Source organism: Mytilus edulis, chromosome 7 (genome assembly GCF_963676685.1).
Source record: "Mytilus edulis chromosome 7, xbMytEdul2.2, whole genome shotgun sequence".
In the NCBI taxonomy this organism is placed as follows: domain Eukaryota; kingdom Metazoa; phylum Mollusca; class Bivalvia; order Mytilida; family Mytilidae; genus Mytilus; species Mytilus edulis.
The window spans coordinates 71,637,743-71,659,647 of record NC_092350.1 but is presented as its reverse complement, the minus strand read 5'-3'; positions in this window follow the sequence as shown (position 1 = coordinate 71,659,647).

The window sequence follows — 21,905 nt, the reverse complement described above, 5'->3', positions numbered from 1 at the left end:
TTAATAAAATAAGAAAAAAACTCATTATTTGGCACACCGACCAACACAAACAGAATACATTTATATCATTAATAACTTTCCTCGGTTTATATATATCCCTACTGAACATAATAAACATAGACACCACTCTAGACTAGAATGTACATTCTACATACATTAACTTACATGTATCTCTACCCTGCAATATGTTTATCAAGTATTCAGTTGATTTTTTTTATCACTGTACCTTAGTGTTTTCTAGATAATATTTTTAAATGTTCATGAGTATAGCTACGTCCGCATGAATCATGTTTTATGAATTGACTTCATATGTCATGTCCTTAACTCATTGTAGAAAATAATAAAAATTTGATTTATTGAATTATTGTTTGTTTGTTTGTTTGTTTGTTTGTTTGTTTGATTGATTGATATTTAGCTCTATTTTCATTACTATTGTGCTATTTCGTGACGGTCAGTTTTTATTTGTGGAGGAAGTTAGAGTGCCTGGAGTGAATCACCGACATCAGACAGGATAATGACAATCCTAGTCAATTGAGGTTAGAGCCGAGCGTACCTGCGACGTGTGAGGTTAAGTTAGATATCTGAACAAGATTATATAATTGGAATTGGAATATATTAGGAAACGATCCAACCATGAACATATAAGCAAACTCACACGTTCAGTCGTATTTAGGTCAATCAATCATACTGGATAAGTACAGGGAAAGTATATGTTTTCCTTCACAAGTTGCTAGTTTATCATTGATATAAACTTAAAAAGAATAAACCTTATGCTAAATAAAACCATACGACTGAGCAAGAAAAAAGAGTTGGTTCACTAATTTATAATTTTGGCCTTAACCATCTAAAAATATATAACGCGATAATGTGGTGAAAATTTTGATGAAGACATACAGGTATTACGTTAAACTATCAAACTGTTTCAGTTCAAACAGATGTTTACCAATTGCTTCATGAGTGACGTATTTTTGACATCATTTATGTAGGTGAGTTTTGTAAAAAGATTTGTTTGCAGAATTCTGCCAAATTTATGACGGTTTTCTGAAAAAAAAAAAAATTAACAGTGGCGCAACCCTTCGCCCACAAATAAATTTTATTTGATATATTCCTTATATACCATATGTTTTACTTTACAATTATACTTCAACGGACAAATATAAATTTTGAAAAAAGTCGAAAATAAAATTGAGAATGGAAATGGGGAATGTGTCAAAGAGACAACAACCCGACCAAATAAAAAACAACAGCAGAGGGTCACCAACAGGTCTTCAATGTAGCGAGAAATTCCCGCACCCGGAGGCGTCCTTCAGCTGGCCCCTAAACAAATATATACTAGTCCAGTGATAATGAACGCCATACTAATTTCCAAATTGTTCACAAGAAACTAAAATTAAAATAATACAAGACTAACAAAGGCCAGAGGCTCCTGACTTGGGACAGGCGCAAAAATGCGGCGGGGCTAAACATGTTTGTGAGATCTCAACCCTCCCCCTATACCTCTAACCAATGTAGAAAAGTAAACGCATAACAGTACGCAACAATGAAAAGTTGACAAATTTCAAGAAAAATATAACGAAAACCAAATCTTTTGCTAGTTCATGTTTATATATCTATAGATATCAAGAAGATTTACAATTTCAATATAATACTTCTTTCATATATAATAAATTAAACAATACATTCACATCAAATTTACTTTATTCATTGAAGTTTAGAAAAAAACTCACTTTTACATGGCTATTTATTGGGTTCCTGGTTCAACTCCTTTTAAACAATAAACCTGAAATCTTTGCTGATTTTTTTTACAAATAATATTAACAACTTTTCACGTTAAATGTTGATTCACATAATTTGAATATTGGCGTATTTAGGCCGTCGGGTTTGTCCTAAAGCTAATTTGTCTACGGTCCTTTATTGCAAATTGCAATATATATAGATGCCAAATTGCAATATATATAATTGCAAAATAGATGTATTGCAATATATGGCGATGACTCTCTTGTATATGTGGTATCCTACTGTCAAGTTCATTGACATGGCGTTGTCAGTTTGTTTTAGATTTATGAGTTTGACTGTCCCTTTGGTATTTTTCGTCCCTCCTTCATTGAGATTGATTCGGTTAACATCATAGCTTACAAAAACAAGCAAGCGAAGTCAAATATAAAGTGACACATCTCTAATAAAGCGATACAAAAGGCACATCACTACCGCTTGAAACTATTTACAGTTCGTTATCATTTATTTGTGCTTTTATTCTATTGAGATAAACGAAATTAGAACAATAACTTTGATCTTTAAAAATATGTCCGTTTTAGGATTGAAATGCGTCCTTAACCTAAAGAATACCTTCCCAATAATACTAATACGGGTTTCTGATTTAAAAAAACGAATTAACGTACATTTATTAATTTATTTTAAAACTAAATTAACAAATATCAACGCTTTTTACAGCAAATTACAAAATCTTTAACAAATATCTTCTTAGTTATACATTGATGTACATACCTTGCGATATATAGCCATCTTGTTATCATGTAGTACTTCCGTACAAGCTTTAATATATTGGTAAGTTAGAAGCAATGGATGAATATTTAAATTATTGCAATGCTGACGATTTTCATTTAAACCAATCATTTTGTAGACAAAACGAAAAAACTGATAAGGATATCATAATTTGTTTGATTAATGTATTGATACTTCCTGAGAAGTAACCTTCATAAAATATGTTAACAAACTGTATGTACCATAACGAGACCATAACGCTTGCATTTAGAACATAACCTACTGCATGTAACGGAAAATTTTCAGCCTGCGGAAAACTTTTCATGTAACATGTAAACAATCTTTATGTACAATAACACGTGTATTGATGCCATGACCATGACCTGTAAGTGACATAATAGATCGGGTAACAACTTTTTGATTAATCTGAATATTCCTGGATATATCAAAAAGAGGGTTTGATCAAATGCTCTCAAAAAATGAATATGTTTCTTATGTGAATATATGTTATATTCTTGCATGGAGCATATACATAGGTTTGTATTCATTCAAGACTGATAGGTCTGTATTCATTCAAGACTGATAGGTCTGTATTCATTCAAGACTGATAGGTCTGTATTCATTCAAGACTGATAGGTCTGTATTCATTCAAGACTGATCTTAAACTACACTTTATTACAAGCTACACATCATACAGGCAGTTAAGAGTATGTGTGTGGTCAGAGAACCTTGAAAACTGTTGGATAATAATAGGCATGTTTATAGACTTGATGATAGATATGACAAATCCGTTCATTTCAAAAATGAAATGAAACGGCATCATGTAAAATTTTGCCTTACTCAACAAATAATTTGTATTAACAAAATGTTGAAATGATGTGAATGTAATTTATGAAATATTGTCTCTAAAGCTAATTAATTGTCTGAATCTTAATATAAACTTCTTCAAATTAATTCATGTTTTCAATTAGTCTCTCTGGTTTTCTCACCATTCTTCCACAACGCTAACGGTTATAATCATTCACTTCGTTTTGTACAGTTTGCGGTTGCACTATTGGCTAAGTGTTTAAATCGTCATTTTCAATTATGACATTGTTTTTGTTTTCCATCAAATGTTTTCTATTTCTTCTGTACAGTTTGACATTTTTGTTTTTTTAACAATATCCGAACGCGAAATGTCTGGTTATTTTTAACAACGACTGCTGGTTTCCAACGCATTTCTCTTTGACCATTGTCATTAACGTTTAATTTTGATAATTCTTTTTTTTTTGTCATAAGACAGTTTTTTTCTCTTGTTTTTTTTTAACAAAAGTATTCTTTGCATTTTTCTGAATTACGGTTCTCAGTAACGTCGTCGTTATAGGTAGTTTTGTTTTACAACGACGACATATCAATAGTTGAGATGACAATGACATGTCACTGTCTAACAGAGTATTTCTGATATTCAAGATACTCATATACGGATTTTATTTTTCATATTCAGCTTCAGTAGATGTTTAACGGTTGCACTGGCAATTTCGCTAATCCATTGCTTTGTTGGTATCTTGGACTAGACGTTATCTATTTAAATTCCAACGGTTTTGCGAATTCTTGGAATCTTGAACTTGTTGTATAATACCTTGCATTTGTCAGATACAAGTATTTCCGAAATGTCATGTCGCACAAATATCGACTTCATGTTCATCATGACTGTGTACATGTCACTGGTTCTTTTTGAACACTAATCCTTGTGCTTCATGAATCTCTCGTCTGTAGTCCCAATATAGTTGATGTTGTCGTTTATTTCGGACTTCTCGGGCCATCCGTATAGTTACAGTAGTCTCTCTTCGGAATTCATCCATTTTCGACTTTGATACGGACACCTGTTTTACAAATACATGTGCTTTAGGATCTACCTCATTTTCACATGAGTTGTCGAACTTATAAAGGTAAGTCCTCGATAGAAAGTCGGATATGCTCCCTCTATTTATGTTATACTTCTGAAGTCGTAGCATGAGTTTTTTTATTCTCATAGGCGCGATTACTAGTGGCTTTTTGAATATTACTTCTAGAGGTTTATGGTCTGTTTCTACCTCAATTGTCCTTCCGTATACATACTGATGAAAACGTTCACTCCCAAATACGATGGCGTACAGCTCTTTTTCTATTTGTGGCCATTTTTCTGCGATGTAGTCAATGCCCTGGATGCATATTCTATTGAAAACTCTTTCTGTAATAATACAGCACCTAGCGCATTTTGTCATTCATCTACGGATAATGTCACTGGCTTTGTACTGTTGAAATATCTTAGCACTGGAGAGTTTGTGATCAATGTTTTCAGATCTTTGAATGTTTCATCATGTTTATCGTCCCATTTTAATGGGACATCCTTTTCAGTAAATCCCTCAATACTGATGTGTTTGATGAACAATTTGGTACGTATTGTCTATAAACGTCATCATTACAAGAGATCGTTCAAGGTTTTTTTTTTGTTGTCGGTGATTTCATTTCGGTTATCGTTTTCACTTTGTTGTCGATTTTCAATCCTTATCGTATATACCTGTGACCAAAATATGTCGCTTCAGAAATTCCAATTTTATATTTATCAGGCCTTAGCTTCAAATTTTGATACGGATTCTTTCTAGGACCTTTTTTAATCTTTTGTCGTGATCTTCTTCTGTACATCCCTACACTAATATAAAATTAACGGTATACTAGACAAAAAAAGAAACGCTATATGCTTATAAGATCATTTAAACTTTTTATAACAAAAAAATGATAACAAAAATTAAATGGAATAGTTAGTTAACATTATTTTGAAGAGAACAATAACAAGTTTATTTAAAACAATATTGCACATTTTCGGACAATTTTAACAGGGCCAGTACAGAATTCAGATTAACATGTCAATACCTTGTAGGACCACCTCTTGCATGTATCACCTCCGTCGCATGGAATCAATAAGACGTCGAAAAAATCTTGAGGGATATTGTTCCATTCCCTGAAAAGTGCTGTTCAGAACTGGGCTAGCGTTTCCGGTGGATTTGTCCCAAAAATGTTCATCTAGTGATAAATCTAGAGACATGGCTGGCAAAGGCAACACACGAATATAGTTATTCTACAAAAAGATCATCAAAATGTGTGCCACGTGACAACGGGTCTTATCCTGCTGAAGAACGTGGTTAAAACTATGTCTTCGAACAAACGGTAGAATAACTGGAGCCAGAATTTCGCCCCTTTACCTTGTCGCATTTAGGTTACCAACGATGATTTTGAGCTCGGTGCGTTGCTAGTAGGTAATTCCGCCCCATACCATGATTCCGCCACCACCAAACCGATCTGTTTCCTGCACGCACGCATCAGAAAATCATTCATTGCGTCTCCGGTAGATTTCAAGTTAAATTTAGATTCATCAGTAAAAAGAACCTGTCTCTATGTTTGCATATTCCATCGAATCCGTACAAGTGTCCATTGAAGTTGCACCTTCCTGTGACGCTGCGTAATGATAGGTCCCTTCAATGGACGACAAGCTATTATACCAATTTGACGCAATCGGTTACAAAATGTTTGAGCAGATATTCTTTTGTTTTGTCTTACGTGGGTTTATCGTGCAGTTTGTGATGCGTTCACCAATCCATTCCAGAGATGAATGATGCGGATGTGTATGTCTTGACGTAACGTCGTTTCACGTAGCCTGGAACTACGATGGCGATCATTTGTTGTGCCAGTATGTCTAAGACGAGTCTTAAGCCCTGCAATAGTCATTCTAGACCCATTAAAAAGAATTGCAACCTGCACTTGCGTCATTCCTGCTGCCAACATCCCAATAGCTCGTTCTCTCTCATTTTGGCGTAGACGGGGCATTGTTATACGTGTAACGTTTTTCAATTTTTTAATGCGACCTTTTGTTCACAACCGTGTTTGACACAATAAATGACAAAAAGGACAACTCGATTACAACTCTATACAGGTAAATTTTTGAAAAAGGGTTATTTGTTTGAAATCAGAAACGTCATTTCCGGTATTTTTATAAATGAGTAAGTTGGATAGATAAATCATTCAGGTTACTAGTTTTAATCATGAAAATATTTGAAATTAATATATGTGATATTTTCAAATTAAAAACTAATGTAACGTTTCTTTTTATGCCTAGTATATATAATTGATTCAACACCATTTAATCCTTGAAGAATTTGCATACGGCTTTGTGAAACACTTCGCTAGTAGATTTATTTCAAACGGTAATCATAAAAACTTAAATCTCCAAAATGGTGTATTAAATGAACTATCTTCATCTAATTTAATGTTCCGAAATCCACTGGAAGCTTGAAGCTAACTAAAATATTTTGCTCCTGCTAACTGAGCGGTTATTTTTTCCTGTCTTGGCAATATACAATGTTGTCTCTTAATTGCACGATTAAGATCTTTTTGATCCAAATATATCCTCAACTAACCATCTGCCTTTTTTACAACTACTATAGTACTAAAAGAGGGACGAAAGATACCAGAGGGACAGTCAAACTCATAAAACGAAAATAAACTGACAAAGCCATGTCTAAAATGAAAAAGACGAACGAACAACCAATAGTACACATGACACAACTTAAAAAACTAAAGAATAATCAACACGAACCCCACCAAAAACTAGGGGTGATCTCAGATGCTCCGGAAGGGTAAGCATATCCAGCTCCAAATGCGGCACCCGTAGTGTTCTAATTTGGTAGGTCACATTCATGAAAGGGAAGCGGATTGTCCGGAACATATCCGATAGCATTTGTGAAACAGTTATCCCACAACGGTCAACCAACTCGTGATGGCGTCCATAAATTTACGAAGAGATAATTTCAACTTCACCAGTTGGAACTCTTGGTTTGATAGCTTCCCTGTGAGCAGAAACCCTTTATCAAGAAAATGATGATAGAAAATGCAAGCTCGGGAATATCGTATCAATTTGGAGATATATACCCCGTATTTATGTGCTGCTGGAATGGTGCTACCTAGAAATGGAAAGTTCGCACAAGAATTTTCATTTTTCTTCTGATTTGCGATACATCTAATGTACAGTTCGTCTCAGCTGTTGTTTTCTTCTCCAATAGCATGTTTTCTTCTGTTTTTGCACATCTTCTTGAAAGAATTCGGCTTTTTGCACTGGTTGCACGTTTTTCCGTTATTTTGACTACTTTTAGGTAAATGTTGCATTCCGCATTTCTTGCAATCGTATTTCTGCTCTTTCGGGTTGTCTTTTCTATAATATTTGTATTGATGTTTCTCCTTTGAAATGTTTTGGTTTGTGTCCTGATTTTGTAGTATTCCACATACTATCCTGTCTCTTACAAAACTGTCGCTTACAATTCTCATGTTTTTTTTTCCTGTTTTATTTTTAGCTCTGTGACATAGCGGTCTATGTCCCCTTCACTTTGTGAATACGTGTAAAATTTATAACGTACGTATGTCTGGTTCTTTCTCGCGTTGCAAATTTACCAACTTTCAATAGCAATGGTGATATTTTGTCATTTTCTTTTTCCATGAAATTAAACGCGTTGAAAATTTCCATGGCATCTTCTCCAATACAATGAAGTAACAGCGATCATTGTAACTTTTCTGCTTTTTCGTTGAACTCGGTAGAGTCAAGGTAAAACTGCAATTTTGTTTTCCTTTTTTTCTAATTTTTTGATACTTTTTTCTCTATACGTTAGGCTATGAATGGTTTCATGTGATCTATTTTTGCAGATAATTCATTCGTTTATTAATCTGAAACCATGTTATATTCTTCTTATATGGGGCATATACACAGGTCTGTTATCATTTAGAACTTATTTGAAACTACACTTTAAAACAAGCTACACACCATGATATTATATTACAACAGTAAACATTACTATACAGATAACACGTGAATAGCAGTTTAAAGTCTGCGTGTGGTCAGAGTACTGTGAGAAATGTTGGATTATATCAATCATGTTTATAGAAATGATGTTAGATATGAGAAATCCGTTCTTTACTAAAACGAAATGAAACGGCATCATGTAAAACTTTGCCTTACTCGACAAATAATTTTTATTAACACATGACACATACACACTAATGGTCTATTAAACGTCTTTATCGCAGGAACACAATATAATAACAACAAAAAAGAAACATGTAAATGGAAAACAAATGTTATAATTAAACATAAATTCAACACTGGTCGTCACTGGACAAAAGCATATGTAAAAAAAAGAAATAATTGTTTGAAACAATAATGAATTGTGTAGTATACATTTATTCTGAACTTTGTATATTTGAAGCTTCTCCCATTTTCTATTTATCAGTATAAACGAAATGCAATCGTAATTTCAAGAAACAAATCCATCAAGAAAGCTGTGTTACTGTTGATTTTTATATAACATAAAATGTATTGACATAATTTCCAGGGGACAGGACGAGACGAATATTTGCTGAAATTTATCAAATGAATCATTGTTTGAACATACGAAAGTACGTGGGTACTAGACAAGTCATTGAATTGACAAACGAAGTGTTGGCTTACATCAGCGAAACGGAGGAACTGTCCAATAATAAAAAGCAAAATAAATAAACATAAAAAATCGTCATTATTTGGTGAATAGACAACTTCGGCTTATTTCGGTATGGAACTGACACTTCTGATTTACCAAAAAATGAACGGATTGTGATAATGATATTACATTTAAACATTAACCGTACCGCACGAAATGCTCATTTAATGTCTCTTAGAAGCTGCTTTTGAATAAACTGTTTGAAAATCAACGACTTAATCGAATATAAATAATGATGAACTGTTAAAGACAGATCTCTACTCTTTCATGGTTTTTTTTTAATTGTAAAATGAAGACAAATAATCGAAGCGTTGCACGAGGGATACATGTACCTTATTCTTACAGCATCAAATTTCAATCACAAAATATCCGTTTTCGCAGGCCAGTACCAAATTCTTCTGGGCAAATGTGTTTGATTTTTACCCTGCCGATAACATTGACATTAATTCTATCTAAATACATAAGTGCAAATATTGAGATGTTGGAAAAAAATTGTATATCCAATACTATTAGTTATAACAAATAATACCTTAACGAGCGTTAATGTAAAAAAAAATAACCACAAAGGGGAATATGTCTTTCCGTTTTATAATACGATTGCATGGAGTCTAACACTGTTTCTTGGATAATACAAATGTATCAGGTAGCAATAGCATTCTGCTACGAAGCGCTAGGTTCGTATAAACAAATGTTTCAATGATTCTTGTTATCACCTTATGTAACGGTTTAATCTGAATTAGTACATCACGTTTAGCCTTTCTTATCGCCATAATATGCTTTTTGTTTTACTTCAAATTTCCTGTACCAAGTCAACAATATGGGAGTTGTTATTGAATAGTCCATTTGTGTTAATGTATGTTGGCGTTTGTTTTTGGTGGACCTCAGTGTTCCACAGATATATAGCAATGAACATTTACTAGCAATATTATATAAGATTAGGTTTAGTTGACGTAAGGTTTATCTTCGAACGTAGAATTTTGTTTCTGTACTTGTTAGCTCTGGATGTGCTCATCTCCTTCTGTGTCTATTTACTGATTGTGTGTTCTTTCCTATCTCGAAGTTTTTACTAATTATTTGTCTGGATTAACGTTTCGGCGTTGATATGCGTAGACGGGGTCTTTATCAGCTTTATTTTCAGTTCAAACAATTCCATTTGGTATGCTCGCGTAGTGTTCATAGTCATTGAAACATTTAAAAGATCGGTGTAATGGTCAATCTCATACCCTTATGGATATGGCTGACTTTTAATTTTACACAAAAGGACTTGGAACCCTTCAACATGTCTAGTTATCGATAAATCAGTTTTTCCTTTCAGTATTAACTATTGTAGTATGACAAGAAGACTTAATTTTGCGCCCGTTGTGATGAAAATATTAGAAAGACCTGGTTTGAAAACAAAAAGATATAGGAAGATGTTGTATGAGTGCCAATGAGACAAATCTCCATCCAAGTCACAATTTGTAAAAGTAAGCCATATGCATTATAGGTCAAATCATAGATACTGGTTTAATTTCTAACAGTTGTTTATGTAAAGTATGAATGCAACTGCTATACAATATTTCTATTTCTATCTTTATTGTTTTTTTCATACATTATAGTTTACAATCTTAAGATAGCAATAGGCTGGTTCACTCGGGTAAATAATGATTGTCCTCCATACAACAATTACTCTGCATTTTCCGTACGATTATTTCGACGGGCCTTGGTATTTTTTCTAAATTGCAAGGTCTCTTAAATAAACAGATGTTAATCCCCCGATAGGAGCAGTACCAAGCCCATAAATATGTGATATACTCATGTATAAACTATTCCCTTGAACGAAATTCTTTCTAAATAAACTCATCATATCTAAATTTGAACATAGAAAAAGATACTATAGAAGGTATCGTGAGGATATTATATTAATATATCACGGCGACATAAAGGAAATAAAGGATTTGTTAAGGTTCGCAACTAATCATCATCCGATCCTGAAATTCACACTAGATTGTTCATGTAAAGAAAATAATATTGCTTGATGTTAATATTTTCAAAGGAACTAGGTTTCCTAATGAAAATATCTTGGATATGAAAACACGCTTTAAACCAAAAAATGCCTTCCTTTATCTACATCGTAAAAGCTGTCACAGACGACACGCAGGGTTTATCAAGGACGAAGTAATCAGAAACATTGGAACAACAAATAATGATGTTTATGTACAATATTTTCTGTTACAGATCAGATTGAACTTAATGACGAGAGAATACAAAGAGATTGAAATCGTACATAACTGAGGCATTTTCATATTGTTTATCTGATTGTATCACAAAAAGGCCAACAAACATACAAAGGAAATTTCTTTAGTATTGGCTACGAAATTTAATCCATGAATTCATAAATTAAAAAAATGCCATTTAGTAAACATTGACATCTAGTAAAACATGATGCAGTTTGCAAAGACACATTTGTGAATCTTTATGTATGTTTTAAGGGATACACTGTGTAACTATTTTTTCCTACAACAGAAGTAAAAAAAAATAGCAAGAAAACGAAACGAAAACGGTCATGACCATACGCGCTTGATCCAAATACTCATATGGTCCGGAACATATATATGTTACAGTGAATTTGTATAATCAGTGATTATGTAGAATCCCTGAAATTTTCAGGGATTATGTAGAATCACTGTCTAGTTTAGGGATTATGTATAACCACTAATATTTTCAGGGATTATGTATAATCACTAGAAAAAACGTTAGGGATTATACATAATAACTGAATTGAAGAAATAGTTTTATTTATAAAAAAATGAATTAAAGTCAAATAATTTATTCTACAAAATCATATTAAAACATCATTATAAACATAAACTTGTAAAATGTTAAGCACAAAATATTAAAATGAAATCCCCATTTTTAAAAATGTTAGGCACAATATTTTAAAATGTTAGGCACAATATTTTAAAATGTTAAACACAATATATTAAAATAATATGCTTCACATCTGTTTCTATCACAATATCCACATTTTAAAAAACTTTTTCCTTCACAGATCGGATCAAATTTTTCGACACACCCAAGAAAAATAAAGTGTTCAGTAAAACCATTTCAAGGTATCCCGAAAAAAAGGAAATAAGCAACCTCAAATCTGTTCGCGCAAAATACCATGTTTAGTGGCCAGACAATATTCTTTTTCAGAATTTTTGTGAACAATTGCCAATGATTATGTTTTTTGGGTTTCCCTTTCCTTTTTTCCCTTCGGATTTGTTATGAAAATATTACACCAATTGCCAGCTTCCTCTAAAAAAAATTATTTATCAGTCCTTAGTTCTGCCTGTTTTATCATCATGACATTTAGATGCGTAAGTTCTCTCAGTTTGATTTTTCTTGTTCATTTGACCAAAAAAAAAAAAGTTCCATTATCTTCTTTGCTACAAATAACAAGCTCTTTAGATTTACAAATAGAACTTGAATATCCATTTAACGCTGGCTTTTAAGCAACAAGTTATCGCTATAAAGGGAAGGTTGATTATTATTAATTTTGAAGTCTTCAACTTTAATTCGAAATCCTGTGTTGGTTATATCTGTATGATTATCCTCTGTGTTTTAAAGCAAAATTATTTCGTCTGGCAAGGAATATGAAAGAAAAAAATTATAATTTGTCTATATTATTTATTTTTTAACAAACAAAGGTTCCTTAAATTATTGATAATCCCTGAAATCATATTAGGGAATATGTAGAATAATTATTAAAATGTTCAGTGATTATGTAAAATCACTGGTCATTTTTAGGGATTATATATAATTACTAATGGTTTCAGTGATTCTACATATTCCCTGAAAAATCAGGGATTCTACATAATCCCTGATTATACAAATTCACTGTAACATATATAACGGATTACAAATGTGTGATTGTGATTGGATAACAACATTGGAGATGTCAGTAAACATTCAGGACACTGCCGGGGTAAATAATACGTTTAATCCCAAATTGGAACCCCCAAAACATTATGTGAAGTAGTCCAAAGCTATACAGAACACTATGGAATGTCAAAGGCTTACAGAGTACAGAAGGAAAATATTGCCGTGCATCCGTCAATAATAGATTTTCAATGCCAAATCACGCAAATTACACTTCAATCACTAAAATTCAATGTTTTAAAGTGATATTATAAATAATAACGTACGAGTACGATACAATTATTTTAATAGCAAATTACAAAATCTGTTTCGTATGCGGAACATAATTGGTTTGGTTTTTTAAAGTATGAGTTTTAAAAAAACAAAGACACACATTACACAAACACAACGCATGAAATATGAAGTCTGTATTAAAAACATTTTCTTAACGGAAAACAAAATGCTGAAATAAAAAAGGTGCATTTTAGTTGATAACTGGGAGCATTAAGAAAGTTAAAAATGAAAAAGTTATGGTATGCATCATAGTGAATGTGTGTAACAAATACCTGCACTGGAAACAAACATTAAGACATGGATAATCCGTTATTTATGTGTAATTCAGGTCTAAGACAGGGTATATTTTGTGACATTCCCGGCTCTTGGCGTATATCACCTTCGCCTTCAGCTCAGGGGATATACATTCTAAGCCAGGAATGTCACAGTATATACTCTGTCTGAGACCTGAATAGTATTTAATATTATAAATAAATAAATAAAAAATTTTAAAAATTTCTGTATTGCATGAAAAAACAATGACAAGTTCTGAATGGCAAACACAATATTTCAATATCATCGACAGAAAATAAAACAACGTACATTTTCTTATGTCTAGCCATTTTATCCTTTTACTGGATTGTTTTTTAACTGGAACAATCATAACCCTTGACAAAATTGATTTATGGCAAAATGAAATAAATAGACTCTTTGGGAAGTATCAAATCAATATGAAGTTAATTTTGTATATCCGAGTAAGACAACAAGCATAATAATAAAGTGTGTCAAAGAAAAAACATTTTCAAATCATATCACTGAAATGTACTAACCTTTGGGACCTTACAATCACCCAACAGTCGGAAACCAGGTTGAAATAGAACAAAAGAATCGAAGCTCTTTATTAGAGAAGGCAACAAATGTTTACTGTATTGTTTACTATAGTGACAATTTTTTTAAAAGTTAATAGAAACAAACAAAACTGCAATTTTCTTCTCAATAACGAGGTGTTTTATTTCAAAAACACCATTTGCATAAGCTTTCAATTTATATTAGATTTCAATTAGATATCAAGTCGACGACATGGGTGTCTTTCAAGTATGATGACGAAAATGCATAACCTCCGATTTTTATGAAAAAATTACCACGGACGGAAAACATGTCAATCTATTCAGCTATTAGTTCAGTAATTTTCGTGTCTGCCCTTCCATTATGTGTCTGAAGAAAAAAATCCAAAAAATAGGTACCAATTGTATCGAAAGAGAAAATCGAGTGCACCTATTTATGTTAGGGCGTGTTTAAGTTGAGTATTTTGTCTTGATATCGTACAAAGTAAGAATATTTCATACATCGTCTCGCTTCAGATTCTATCATTTTTATATATTAAAGCTACAGTTTGACTTTATAACACGAAAAAATAACAGTACTAAAAAATGAAAGATATGGGTCAAGTGAAATACCTATCTAATGAGTCACAAAAACAGAGAAGGTGTGTTCAAATAGCTATTTTTCTACTGAAAGTACTTGACGACAGTCTTACAAGTTGGATGATGAAAATACATATCTTCGAAAAATTCTATTTTTTTGTGTGTGATAACTAGGGTTTATAGTCTTCAACCACTAAACAAATCTAGTCTGCCCTTCCACGAAATATTTAATTAGAATTTTTTTAAATGTTTATGATTTTTCGAAAATTCCACCTGACAACCGATCAGACAATAGTTTTAAGTTGAATCAATGCAGACAAGATCATTAACTGATGTTCATTAGCTAGTTGATACATTTGTCTTTTAAAATATAACTGACATATAAGGATCGTATTGGTGCAATGTGGATAAATTTATCGGTTTCCAAGAGCAAAATTGGTAGCGCGTCATCGCTACAATGGCTTCCATTTCTACGATTGTGAAAATGAACTGGCGTAATGGGGAGCTAATTTTGACGAAGTAGGATCCTGACTGCCAATAGTTGAATTGACTAAGTTTAAGTTAATACAAATTTCAATCTGTACATTTAATGCGTCTATCAAATGACGTTACTATATCTCATTTAATAGTTACACGAATGCATGTTCAAACTACACGGACTTTTGATGTGTAAACCTGACACAGAAGCTGCTATAAACAGAATTATGAGGAAGAACAACTAAAATTAACACAAAATAATTTACCACTTCTTGCTTCTTTTGGGTTATTACATGATTTTATTTCATTTGATATTAATATGCTATCAATTACGTATTTCCAAAGTAACAATAACAATAGATATGAAAAAAATGAACCAATTTTCAAAAATTCAAATAACACGGTTCCTGATGAGATGAGAATACGAACATGAACATGACAGCTTCCTTTCGACAAGACTACAACATATAAAAGTACACTTTATTTAGGTTCTACTCTTAGTTTAACTTTACTTAATATAAATAGGTGTACATGTCTATTATGTTTATGCTTTAACATAGAGACAATAAATGGGAAACGTACCAAAGAGACAACATACCGACCATAAAGCAGAAAACATCCAAACAGTTTGCATGGTCTGTGCAATTTTTCATGCAATATTTCAACTATCAGTATTCTAAGATACATAGTAGATAAAACCAACGGTACTGTCACTTATGTATTTACATAGTAATTCTTATCTTATTGTTTTCAGTATCTGGATACTGGATCGGAGGATATGATTTTTACAATGATAACGTCATGGAATGGATAGGTCAACCAATCAATGGCATTTAGTGATTTTCAGCAAAATGAACCTGATGCACCAAATGATCAGTTATGCATGGTGCTGTGGAGAGCCTATGATTTTCGATGGGGTGACTATCATTGTTACGGACACCTTTCCTATATTTGTGAATTCATGCAAGTATTGTGTCATACTATATTATCAATCAGTTATGTACAATTTTTGTGCTGATGTTGTCTGTATGTTTTGAAACATTAAAAATTTGAAAACAAATTATTTAGAATATCTGATTAAGCAGACAGATAATATTATGTTTAATTGTGTAATTTCACGAATTACCAATATACCAAAAAAAAAGACTGTCAGCAAACTTTGATTGAGATATGCAAAACATATGGTTAAATGGAATAAAATAATACTAATGACGTACAATTAGTTTTGTGTTTGTTTCAATTCAATCAATATGTTTCTTAGAAAAAAAAACAAGACACGATTATAAATAACAGATTTGAGATAATTATTTATTGCAGTAAAATAACATTACAACCATCAGACATTGACGGACAATAACATATTGTTCCTTTATTCAATAAGAGCAGACATCACCGAAGATTTGATAACTGGGCTTACCGCACCCAAATAATATACACATCTCCAAACACATGTCTTGTTCATAAATGTTAGACAGCAGCTCCTTTATAGATCAGTCAAAAGTTAAGCGAAACACGATTCTTCAGGTCACAAAGCCATGACGACCATGCATCTTATTCTTATCGTACTGTAATATGTGAATTAATAATATGTTGTGCATTTTTTGTGTGATTTTGTCGACAACTGTTTATTGTTATGTTGTAAGATTAATATCACTGAATAAAACCAACATACAGAAGATGTATATTTTGAAAGTCTACAGTTTTTTGTTTGCATTTAACCATCCTATAATGAATGGTTTAGAGTATTTTCAACAAACTAATGCAACTACAAATACCATTTAAAGAAGAAAACATCAACAATGCATAACACAAATATCGAATTCCTGGTCAAATTAAAATAAGTAAGGTCCATAAAAACTAATATAATCAAATGCTATCAAACGACGAAACAAATGAAAAACAATGAATTTATGTCTGACTTGGAAAGGGCATTTTTCACTGAAAACAGAAGGTCACAGTAAGGCATAAGGTAGACAGGAATCTGCCAATAGGAATGACAGAGTAATACAATTTCTTTTGAATTTACTTGTAATGTCCATGTTCTGACCTACAATGTTTATTAAGTACTGCCATTTTGACGATACTTCGAATACTAAGAAAATAATTGCATCCATTGCATGCAAATATTCGACATTTATTTAGTTAGAACACCCGGTTGATTTTAGTTTGGTGTTGGCGATTTAATTGGGATCTTAATTTGAATTGTCTTTGAGTTTTAAACATTGACATTGCTTGTTAAAAAACCTCCAGTGTTCACTTTTTATTGAATAATTACAATACATGCCGTAATTCTATTAATTGTCTTATGAAAAGCCCGGATTGATGATAAGCTGTCTCTTATATGATTCTACCTTGCATTGAATATTCACAAAAGAATGAAAACAAAATGATGCAAATAGAAAAAGTTGATTCCATGTAAATTCACTTCTCATTTTCCTATTTCAATTTAAATTCCTAGCATATGTTTGTCTTTTCTTATTTATTGATCAGATTTAAGCTGTACTATTTATTACTGACTATCAAATTGAATAAGCATGTTGATATGCATGTAGTACTAATGCAGTGGCTTCTTTTCGAATGAATAAAACAAATAAGTTAGTCCTCTGATATCAACTAGGAGACTGTGTAATATAAATAAACATTAAATTACAACTTTAATCGTCATCCTAAATTTACACTCTTTATATATTCAAATAACTTAACTGATTCACCTCTTTTATTGAATTGCATTATGTGTAGATTTTCATTTATTACTATAGTGAATAATATAAGGAACACAAGAGATAACATATAACAAAAAGGTCTTGCAGTAATAACATGTTTTAATTGTATTGAGGTTAATCGTAACCGATAGTGGGAGTAACACATATACTCAAAATCAATTCAAATAACTCTTAAACATATATGAATATGCATTGTCGGTTGTTCCACTGCCTGCATCCTTTTGTCCTGCTTTTATTAAGAATGCATACCACGACTTTGAGACGTCAAATACGTTGACACGGCATTACAAATGTTAAACCATACATATAACCGTCTTTATACTGAATAAACCGACATTGACCCGAACTGATGAAGTCATCTTGTATTTTGCCTTTGATAGGAAATAAGATACTATCATGAACAATACGCAAATACAATCAAGAATAAATCAAAATAGTCAAACAATGCTCTTCTACTTTGTACTTGTTTGGCTTTATAAATATTTTGATATTAGCGTCACTGATGAGTCTTATGTAGACAAAACGCGCGTCTAGCGTACTAAATTATAATCCTGGAACCTTTGATAACCATTACATTGCATTAGGAGTGTTTAGTCCTGAATGCTCTTCAACTTCGTACTTTACTTGGCATTTTTAACATTTTTTTATTTGAGCATCACTGATGAGACTTTTGTAGATGAAATACGACTCTGGCGCAAATACAAAATTGCAATCCTGGTATCTATGTTGAGATAATTGATCAAAATAGCAAATCGAATTAATTACGAATACCAAATAAGTTAAAAAAAATAGTTGGCATGTCCAGATCCTTCAAATAATCAGAATAAATTGAATAGTTTCTGCTATTTGAAACTATGATTGCATGTGCTCTTTTTTTTAATCTCAATACTAATGACTGTAATAATTAGTTGTAAACATAATTTTTTTTTTTAAATCAAGTGTTGAACGAAAGGTTAACGAAAAGTACTCATACCCATATCGCAAAATTACAAAAATGCTGTGTAATTCTAAGAGAAAATGCTCAAAATTTGACATTTCACGAAATAGGAAGGTTGAAATCAATGTGTTTTAAAAGAATTTGGCCGAAAACCTCAGAAAGCAGGTAAGTTTAAAGTTATTTTACTTTAAAATTCAATCTACAAGGTGTTTCCTATATGCGAACAAATCATGAACATTATTTTCTTGCATATGTATTTCTGTTTTGAATCTTACTATTTTACGATTTTCCATCATTTTATATTATCTTATATATCAATCAACTATGATTACGATTCCGATTTTTAAACTAAAAAGGCCGAAAGATTTTAGAGTAGACAATGTCCATTTGTATACGGACAGAAGACTAAAAACATGCACAATTTACCTATATGCGAACAAATTGTTCATTCGAGATAGATATTGGCATATTGGCATTTTTATTTAAGGGGCTTATATAATCCTATTGTAATGTCTGCCGTCATGATAAGGCGAAATTGCCGCTATGCAAATTAGCAAAATACCCCAAAGTTCGCCATATGCTGTTTTACAACTCCTTTATTGGTTAAACTACAAACAATTTATTAAGAAAAATATGACCAGATAGTTTCACACGATGATACTTTTTATTTCCTTTCGTACATGTATAGATTATCGGATTGATACACATCAATATCGTTGAATATCAGCAGAGAGATAAAATGTGAACCTTTTTGGCGATTGAACGAGTAAAATGGCTTAAAATTTTGTCGGGCATATTATATTTTACGATAATTATCAGCAGAAAAATCTGCTTCTTGTACCACTTCCATCTAGTATCTCATCCGTTAAAGATATATACGCTCAGTTGTATAAAGAGTGATAACGTGTGTTCCCATTGTGACGTCGCAGATAATTGTTCTTGAAATATTGTATGTAGCTGATAAGGTTTGTTCACATTCCATATGATGAACAAGTCTAAGTTGCAACCAATCATTAGAAATGCACCCCGTATCATTCTAGAGTCTTCACATTAAGCGCATGTCAGTTGAGTGTTCCTTACTAATATGTGCCGTAATTGCTCTGTCTTCGAACTCTCATTTGTCCATCTGTAACGTGCAGCAGAAATCGGATCTCGTCATACATATCCAACGGATTGATCATGCGTCAGGGCCTTCAGTTTCAATGACATCGAGGTAAAAATCATGACTTTTGTTGATGTTTCTAATTAATCGCAATGACCATGTTGACATCAATCTTGCTGATTGCATTTGCTGTTCCTGGCTGTTCTTGTTGATATATTTTAAGGTTTTTGTCTTTTCAGCTCATTTGTTGGCCAATACCTTGTCAATTTTGATTTAGCTATATTCGTCTTTGTACCAATTTCTCAGAGAATGAATATATTTTTTCAAAATTTCAGACTGGCAAACCGATATTTAAAGCGTAGACAAACTGAGTTTAGATAGCTGGAAGCGCTGAAAGGTACATGTGCATGATATATCATTTTTTTTTTATTATCGATCACACCTGTGAATTATTGGTATTATGCTATACATCAATATATTAATGAAGCTTATTTGTTTTCATTGTGTACAAATAAATACTATCACATGAGAAGACCTCACTTTGTGTGTCGCTTCTTTTTCTCCCCCAATGAATAAATCATAATGCCACTGTGTCTATAAGTACTATGCATAGTCGCATTTGTCATCATCGCTTATGATTGTTCCGTTTCGAACTTTTTTTAGATTAACAGTCATTAGAACTTAGGGCTAAGTCACTTATTTCCCCTTTTGTGTATACTATTTACTATCAATTATAAATGTTCTATCCACGAGGGTCACTGATCAACAAAAGACTCATCAGTGACGCTCGAACAAAAAAAATGTTGAATATGCCAAATAAAGTACAAAATTTTGTTAACCGGTTATTCATAATTATGAAATAATCAATGATAACTCAAGTCAACACAGAAATTTTGATTTTTTTTTTTAAATTCTCCAGTCATAAAATGTTCTCCAAAAAATTATCCTACAACAGTTTACATACATGTACTTTCCAGCATGCCCTAAATGCCCACGATATCGCGTGTGTGTTCTAGTTAGATCTAACGTACTTGCATACGGATTGGAAACACATCTGAAAGTCAGACACATTAGTGGTAGACTGTATTAAATGTATATATATTTAATTCCCCTTTTAAGGTGTGAAATTCAAGTAGAAATTCAAGAAGATATACCTTAAGGAACAACAAATGCGTGACATAACAAACTCTACAGGAAAACACACCGGAAGCACCATCATAACACACAAGGTATACAATATTTACCGTATTAAGAATCTAGACTCAGTTTGATAAAAGTATGAAATCGGGAATGCCGGTAGGCAATCATTGAATATTTTATAGGTTCAACTTATATTGTTCCTAAAAATTGTTGATTGCGAAAACATGTCGCAAGAACACTTATTGTTTGAACTATTTTTAAGAACAATTTGTATGTCTGTTAGAAATCTTAGGTCAATTGTGTTTTTGTCTCTGATGTATGTTTACAAATTTTTGAGTTATATCATTGCTACACCAAATAGGATCGCTCTTTGTAACAGCAAACATGAAATTTTTCGACTGAAATTAAATCACGCAGTATCACAAGATAACAAGCTGTATTTGGCAAAACTTTTAGGAATTTTGGTCCTTTATGCTCTTCATTTTCGTACTTTATTTGGCCTTTTTACCTTTTTTGGATTCGAGCGTCACTGATGAGTCTTTTGTGGACGAAACGCGCGTCTGGCGTATATACTAAATTTAGTCCTGGTATCTATTATGAGTTTATTTTGTATTATAAACACAGATATGCTGTTGAAACTGTTTGAACTTTTTTCGAAATCAGAAATTTTCACCAAATGATGAAAGTGTCTGAAGATGGGACGATTACATGACTTTTGACATGTATTTGACACAACTTGTTGGAATTTTGGGTCCTCAGTGCTCAAGAACGTTGTACTTGTTTGGCTTTACAACTTTTAAGTTCTGAGCATTACTGATGAGTCTTATGAAGACGAAACGCACGTCTGGCGTATAAAATTATAATGCTTGTACCTTTGATAACTATCAAAGGTATATGTGTATTGAA